The following is a 9,001-nucleotide window of genomic DNA, read 5'->3' as shown; positions in this document are numbered from 1 at the left end:
ATTGTACGTTTTATCGTATTCAATCTAACCAAACAGTTATATGACTAATTATCTAGCAACTGGTAACAGATCGTTCAGACCAACGTAAACCTAAACCGACCGAACACACAGAAATACTAAACATCAATAATCATATATCAATCTTCAATAACAAACCATAAGTATTCTTAATCACATGAGAAAAACTGTAAATGGTTACAAACTATACATCCCGGGTGCGATTCTAGGAGATTAGCCGAGTCGCGACATCATCGAGTCTTCAATACGGATGATATAGATCATAGATATAGTCTTGACACGAGCTAGGGTAGTGGAAATCGCCTATAGGACTGCTGAAAATCGCCTCTTGGTTGTAAAAACGGAGTTAGGGTTTCAAAAAATGAAAAGGATGATATTAACCAAAATTTCCCGTCTGCACACCCGTCGCGGTACGCGACGGGGTCTTCTAGGGTCCATCGCGTACCGCGATAGACCCAAAGTCAACATCTCATTATCTCCCATCGCGGTACGCGATGGGGACTTCAGCAAACCCATCACGTACCGCGATGGGACTCTGTTACAGCAAACTCCATTCTTTTCCTCCTTTTACGTGCTGGACATCCCGGGTCTTCATTCCGTGTCACAACAGGTCCATACTGAGTAATTTAACGCCTATGACCTGAATTCCAATAAAACACGTATGAAGTATCGATATCTCGAATAAACAGTTAAAATTAAATAATAAACGAACTAAAACATATACAAATTAACCGACCATCACATCCCCACACTTATCTTTTGCTTGCCCTCAAGCAAAACTCTAAAGCAAACATCGACCTCCATCATAGGTATGTAGATTATCGCCATTAATACTAGTAAGGTTTAAGGTCATAACCAGTTACCAGACTGACACTGTTTTTAGATTGACATCTCACAAATACGGTTAAATGCTATAATAAAAACAATAGAGCCGCCCAGACAGATGTACTTTGTTTCCGGTTAAGGCACACATGCTCATACCACTCGTAATATAACATCTCTCCTCTCGGTTTAATATATGGACTAGCAAAAGATGTGCCAGTATCACTCAGCTCTCAATATCACTCAGAAATACATATTAATCCATCAAGCTGCTTTGGCACAAATGCAAATCAAGAGGTCTTTAGAAGGGTTGTAACGGGGCCAGGTGTAAGGGTATGGAAGGGAAATATTTAAGTAGCTCAAACGATCCGACCCGGCTTATTACAAAACATCTAAATAAACGAAACAACTGTACAACTAACTGACTGATTATATACATCTAAATAAGCAAACTATCAACATACTTATTTCACTTTTTTTTAACATAAACGAACTTCAACGAACGAACTACAGAATACATAACTGAATATAAACATACATCTTTTTGTCTTTTTCTCAATTTTTTAAGCATAATAACGTGATACTTAACAATGAGAAAAATACAAATACAAAACAAAAGCAAATACAATTACAGATACAAATAAACCTAGTAAGCTGGATCGTCTCGTAACATAATGTCGGGGTTAAACAAACGAAAAATAAGTCCAATAAATGTTTTCTAAGAGACCTAACCCCCGCCCCTCACATTAACATCACCTCATATGTGTAATAATGAGGCCCCAACCCCCCAATACCCACACTCACGCTCATCCAGACGAGGCTTAACCTAGTTGCCTTTATCACTTTTGCATTTTGCCAACTGTGATCCCGTAATCCATGAACATCAGTGAAAGCACTCAAATGACATTTGTGTACTATATATTATATGTGTATTATATATATTTGGGTCAACTCACACACGTACCGGAGGAATAGGGTTGACGATATAAACATGTGCACGTGTCCCCATGACTCGTTATCCCCGCCTAAACGACCCCATTTTCAACTTCTCGTAATAAAAACATTTGTGAGTAAGACTAATGAGACGCTGAGAAACCAACCATGACCAGAAACCTATGACTTGGCATTAATGACAATAATTAACAGTTAACAACTTTGGTTTCTGAACACTCTTCGAGGTACTATCGGGCTAAAATTTTTCAAATTTCCCCCATCCCCACACTTGAGGTTTACATTGTCCTCAATGTAAGAACACTTAATATTGTCCTCAAAGTTAAAAAAAATGATAGAACGATTAATAAACATTTGAGGGACGGAGTTGAAATTGACTCTTTGACTATTAAGCAATTTTAAAATTTCGGGGCTTATGTGAGGCGGTTCTACTAACAATTATACAATTACACTTTTAACGTTTAAAATAATATAAACAAAATTAAATTATGAAACTGAAATCGCTTGATATTAACGTGACTGGAGAAGGACCAGTCGGCTCGTGAACTCTCAAAAACACTCGTGTACTCTCGTCTCATCCAATTACCAAACTGAAAATCGAACCTGCAAAATCTCGAGATGTGTAGAAGCAAGCTTCTCACAAGTGTAAGACATAGGTCTTTTAAGAGTTATGAAAATGAATATTTGTTAATTTTATTAAAACAATTACCGAGCCAAATTAATTCGTTTCATAATAAAATCTGTTAAGTTAGTTAAAAACGTTAAAAGACCTAACTCACTTTCGTAGGAATCACGATTGCATTTAGCGTATGCAACAAGCCCTGTAAACCCCCCGGGAGGACAAGTGGGGTCTCGTGAGGGTTTATAGTGAACTACACCCACAAAGTTCAATTACAACAAAATATACAGATAAAATCAAACACAGCAGCAATCAAAAGATATATAAACATATAATCTCAACCAGTTACCCAAACATGATCCCCCAAAATATAATATAATATAATACAGACCATGCTACTAATAAAAACAAAATAAAGTGAAAAGGGGTAACCAAAAAGCTAATGTACTGGTGGATCATCATCTGCCTCGTCCTACGGATCTACCTTCGGGTCCACTGCAATAATCAATGACGGTGGTAGTGGTACCTGCGAAGCAACAAACAATAAACGAAAGTAATCATCATAACGGGCCCATTGGGCCCGCGTCTGCTCTACCTGTGCCAGCACGGTCACTAAAAGCTGCTGCTGCTGCTGATAAATCATATCCAATGTGACTGGCTGCTGCGGCTGGCGGGAGGAAGAAGCTGAGGCCTCTCGGAGCGGATGCTGCTGCTGCGGTAGCTCGATATGTGGAGTCGGACGACGCTGCCGGCGTGTCGGAATACCTCTCTGAAGTGAAACTGCAGCCTCCGATCCCTCTGTTGGTGGTGCATGTGGACCCTGTAGGACCGGGACTAAAGCTACTGGATTCTGCTCCGCAACAATCCCGGACCAACGGGCCTCCGATATCCCAAAAACACATGTATCTGGCCTCCGCGTAAAATATCCAGTCGGATAACGCTCTAAAACCCCAAGCTGCTCGGCGATCCTCGTAATATAAGGCCCTAAAGGTAAGCGTGCCGAGGATCCCTGAAGTCTGCTACCCCGAGCGAATGGCGTGAGCAGGAGCATCGCCACATTGGTCGGTCGCTGGCCAAGGATGGAATATAAGCACAACAGATCTAAGTTGCTGCACTTCTCGTGGCCCGAATGTCGGCCGACGAGAGTACAGGCAACGATCCTGTGAATGTAGCGATGGACGGGGTCCCTAATAGACGACTCCACAACAGAACTGGAGTGGGCCCTGTCGGCGATCTCCGCCCAATACTAGCCGAGCTGGGTCTCCGTGAGCCAGTGCTGACGGGACGCCTGAGCATGTGTTGTGTAACCACGTATACTCTGTAGGAATGCAGGCGGCTGAACCTCCTCGGCCGTATAAAATCCAGTGGCCACGGCAAAATCTGGGACTGACATCTCGTACAGCTGTCGTCCCAGTGAGAATGATACCGCACTTGGCCCACTGAAGTCCGTGGGCGTAAAATCAAAAGTCGAGTAGAACTCACGTGTGAGCTCCACATATGAACGCGAGCACAGCTGCCCACGGACCTGTCAATAAATCACGTACCTGGTCGTGAATCTCCAGAGTACGCAGCAATGTCCAGTCAAACGAGCGGTGGCGAAGCAGTTGCATCTGTCGAATCCGCTCAAATCTGGTAGCCTCCTCTGATGTCAAGTCGAATCAAAGAACGTGATGAGGTATACGTCCATCTCCCATAATATCCGTTGGCTCGATGCCAGGGACAATCCGGACCACATCGCTACCGTAACAGATGACACACGGGTCAGTCCGCTGCCTCTTGCGCCGGGTGCGCAAGGACTCTGGTGCATAAGCCATATCTGCAAACTCAAGCAAACAAGTTAGAAATGCTAATATGGCGACGACCGTATAGCATTTTGGTCGCGGTCGTCCCATATAATAAAATAATATTAAAATATTAATAAATATTAAAATAAAAATAAATACAGACGAAAAATTCGGGGACACCCTGTGCATAAATCTAAAAACCAGATTAACCCGCCCGAATGGAGATTGAGTACGGGCGGGTAATCAATTAACAACTCAAACTGTCAAGTTATCCCCGAGACTCGATTAACAAAACATAAACAAATGTGACTCGACACAACTCGATTAACTACACACAAACAAACAAAACAAAAGACAAACTAACATACTTGACTTAAACTGACCAACTGTCTCGAAAAACGTGCACAACAAACAATTAATTTGTCGAGTTGGGTTTTGAAGTATTAATAAAATAATTTAAAAATATTTTCACATAAATTGATAAATATCGAACAAACACTATCATTTATTTTATAATAAAATAATGATTTTTAAATGTGAAAATCAAAACCCGACCCGAGACATTGAACAATTCCGTTTACTCAACCGAATAACCAACTCGACCAACCCGGCAACCATAATCCCAAAGTAAGCATTAATAATCTGCCCATAACCAGGTAACTCAACCATGTTCATAATTTCCATATCGATCCGAAAATCCCACCACCTACTTTAACAAACTAACACACGATCCCAAACTTCTAAACTTAACATCAACGTCGATCCCATAAACCAATTGTGTAAACCCAACCATCCTGCAATTACAACTCAATAAACCGACAACAAAAATAATATAATAGTAACAAACACTTACTTCGATGTCGGTTCGGAAAGCCAAAAAATAGTAATAATAGCGGTGCTCAACAAAGTATGGTGAGTGGTCAACAGAGATGGTGGTTGGTCGGAGGTTGGAGATGGTTGGCTGTGATGATGGCGGCGGTGGTGGTTGGTCGTGCGGTGGTTGGATGGTTGTAAGTGGGTGGCTGTGGTGGTGTGACGGGGAAGGTAGATAGACGGTGATGGATGGATGGTGATGATAAATGGTGGTCGTGGTGAGTAGGGCGGCGATGGTGGTTGGCTGTGCGGTGGTTGGATGGTAGTAAGTGAGCGGTGATCGGCGATTGGGCTCGTCGGAAAAGAAAGAAGAGAGAGGAAGGAGAGAGCAGCGAGACGAAATAAGAAAGAAAGAAGAAGAAGACGAGTTATAAACAACCGGGTCAGGCGGGGCTCCAAGACCCATCGTGTACTGCGATGGGTTAAAATATGGTGGGAGTGCACCGCCACCCAAAATGGGATAATTAGGGTTTGTACCCCATCGCAGTACGCGATGGGTGTTATGCCAAGCTCATCGCGTACCGCGATGGGTTCAGAAATCAGATTCGAATTTTTCCAAAAACACACCTGTTTCGGCATCCCGACATCACCCTGGACACATTCAAAACTGAAAATACCTTTACATACTTGGAAAGACGTGCACTCAAACCAATGCTTACCACACTTCTCTATTTTATGAATCTTCAACGAGCTTCCCCACACTTGGCGTTTACTGCATAAAACTCGAGACGACACTAAGTACAAGACTCAATAAAATAAAAATAAAACTAGACAGACACTTAGAAACCCCGGGTTGCCTCCCGTAAGCGCTGAATTTAAAGTCTACAGCTCGACAATGCTTCGAACTCAGTTATCTTCATAAACCGGTGAAGTTACAATAAAATTCACCGATTCTTTATCCAGCTCGTATATGTCCTTCATCTCCAAATGTGGATTCAGTCTATAGTCATTTACCACCTGCCTCAAATGATCATCAAAGTCTTCAATCTCATACTGACCATGATTTCCAACCCTTACAATCAAATACGGGCCCGTCCACTTACTTTTCAACTTACCCGGGAAAAGCTTCATCCTCGTGTTGTACAACCACACTCGTTGACCAACTTCAAAATTCTTCAACCGGGTATTAGCATCATGAACTTTCTTCATTTTCGCCTTGTAAGCGGACGCGCAATTGTATGCCTCGTCTCTCAACTCCTCGATCTCGCACAAAGCCAATTTTCTCGCTTTACCTGCATCATCATAATCCATATTGACCTGTTTAGTAGCCCAAAACGCTCTTTGTGCAATTTCAACCGGTAAATGACAATCCTTTCCATACACAAGTCTATAAGGAGTGGTTCCAATTGGTGTTTTATAAGCGGTTCGGTAGGCCCATAAGGCATCGGTCAACTTGGTTGACCAATCCTTCCGGTCCGTCCGAACCGTTTTCTGTAAAATCTGTTTAATTTGCCTATTGGAAACCTCAACTTGTCCACTCGTTTGTGAATGGTAAGGAGTTGCAATCCTATGATCAACACCATATCGTTTAAGCAATTTTCCGAATTTAAAATTCTTAAAATGAGATCCCCCATCACTTATGATGGTTCGGGGGACACCAAATCTAGAGAAAAAAATACTTTGAACAAAATTGCAAACGACTATGTGATCATTTGTCCTAGTGGCTATCGCTTCAACCCATTTAGAAACGTAATCGACGGCCACTAGGATATACAAATTACCGTGTGAATTCGGAAGAGGGCCCATGAAATCGATCCCCCAAACATCAAAAATGTCAACAACTAGGATCGGGTTCAAGGGCATCTCGTCCCGCTTAGAAATACTCCCGAGTTGTTGACACTTTAAACAGTGTGTCGCGAACTCGTGAGCATCCTTAAACAATGAAGGCCAAAAGAAACCACTCGTTAAAACTTTTCGAGCGGTTTTCTGGCCACTGAAATGACCACCACACGCAGACGAATGCGCGTGTTCCAAAACTGATCTGACATCCTCCTCAGGTATGCATCGTCTGATCATCTGATCTGCACCAATTTTAAACAAATCCGGATCATCCCAGATGTACTGTTTAGCTTGGGACATCAGCTGTTTCTTCTTTCTCCTTGGCCAATGCTCTGGTAAATCACCTGCAACTTTAAAATTAACAATGTGAGCAAACCAAGGATTTTATGAAACTGCCAAAATATGTTCATCCGGGAAGGACTCGTTAATGGGCCCATCAGTGTTCCCATTTTCCACCATAATTCGGGGCAAGTGAAATGCAACAACATTTTCACTCCATTTCTTGTCCCGAATCTCTAGATCAAATTCCTGTAACAGCAAAACCCATCTGATAAACCTCGGTTTTGCATCCTTTTTATCCATGAGGTACCCGACAGCAGAATGGTCAGAATATATAATAACTTTACTACCCCAAATATAAGACCGGAATTTATCTAAAGCATATACTACTGCTAGTAACTCCTTCTCGGTTGTGATATAATTTAATTGAGTATCTGAGAGGGTTTTACTTGCATAGTATATAGCAACGGGTTTTTTCTCAACCCGTTGACCCAAAACAGCCCCGACCGCATTGCATCACACATTATTTCAAAAGGTAAACTCCAATCGGGTGATTGCAAGATTGGGGCTTCAACTAATTTCAATTTCAAAATGTCAAATGTCTTAGCACATTCATCATTAAAGTCAAACGAAGCATCCTTAAGCAATAAATTAAATAAGGGTTTGGTAATGTCACTAAAACCCTTAATAAATCGTCTACAAAACCCGGCATGCCCCAGAAATGATCTAAAGCCTTTAACATTTGTGAGATGAAGTAAAGTGGAAATAACTTGGACCTTAGCCCGGTCCACCTCAATCCCTCGACTCGAGACAACATGGCCCAATACAATTCCCTCTTGGACCATAAAATGGCTCTTTTCCCAACTAAGAACCAAGTTCGTTGCGACATATCTTTTTAAAACTCTTTCGAGTTGGTTTAAACATGACTCGAAAGATGTGCCGAAAATCGAAAAATCTTCCATAAAATATTCCAAAGACTCCCCCACCATATCCGAAAAGATACTCATCATGCACCTCTGAAAGGTGGCGAGGGCGTTACATAACCCGAATGGCATTCGCCTAAACGCGAATGTGCCTTACGGGCACGTAAACGTAGTCTTTTCCTGATCTTCAAGATGAATAGCTATCTGGTTATACCCGGAATACCCATCTAAAAAGCAATAAAATTTTTGGCCAGCTAGCTTTTAGACAATTTGACGATAAACGGAAGCGGAAAGTGATCTTTTGATGTTGTCGCGTTCAGTTTACGATAATCAATACAAATGCGCCACCCGGCTATCGGCCGGGTGGCGACCTCGTTACCTGAGTCGTCCTTGACGACTTGGATGCCCGCCTTTTTCGGTACTGTCTGTGTCGGGCTCACCCACGTGCTGTCTGATATGGCAAAGACAATGCCAGCATCTAACCACTTCAGCACTTCCTTCTTCACTACTTCCCTCATTTTCGGGTTCAACCTCCGCTGAGCATCGTGCGCGGGTTTGACAGTCGGACCTGTTAAAATTCTGTGCATCACAATTGAGGGATTGATTCCCTTCAAATCCGCTATCGTCCACCCGATTGCTTCTTTATTCGCAACCAGCACCTCCATCAAAGCATTTTCCTGTTCAACATATAAGTTAGAAGCTATAATAACAGGCAATGTATTATCCTTACCAAGAAAAGCATATTTTAAATGCTTTGGGAGCTCTTTCAGCTCGACTTTCGGTGCTTCCAGCATTGACGATTTCAACCCAGTATCAATCTTCTCGGGAAGCGGTTCCACCTGAACTGACCATGGTGGACGGTCTCCTCGCACAGCTGCGATCTCCATTTGTTTCTCCTCATCTTCCAGCAACTTGTCTATTTCCACCTGTAACCTGTCAAACAAAAAACACGT

Source organism: Bidens hawaiensis, unplaced genomic scaffold (genome assembly GCF_021521415.1).
Source record: "Bidens hawaiensis isolate Kalapana, Puna unplaced genomic scaffold, B.hawaiensis_p1.1 tig00011073_1, whole genome shotgun sequence".
NCBI lineage: Eukaryota > Viridiplantae > Streptophyta > Magnoliopsida > Asterales > Asteraceae > Bidens > Bidens hawaiensis.
Note: the sequence above shows the minus strand (reverse complement) of the source record.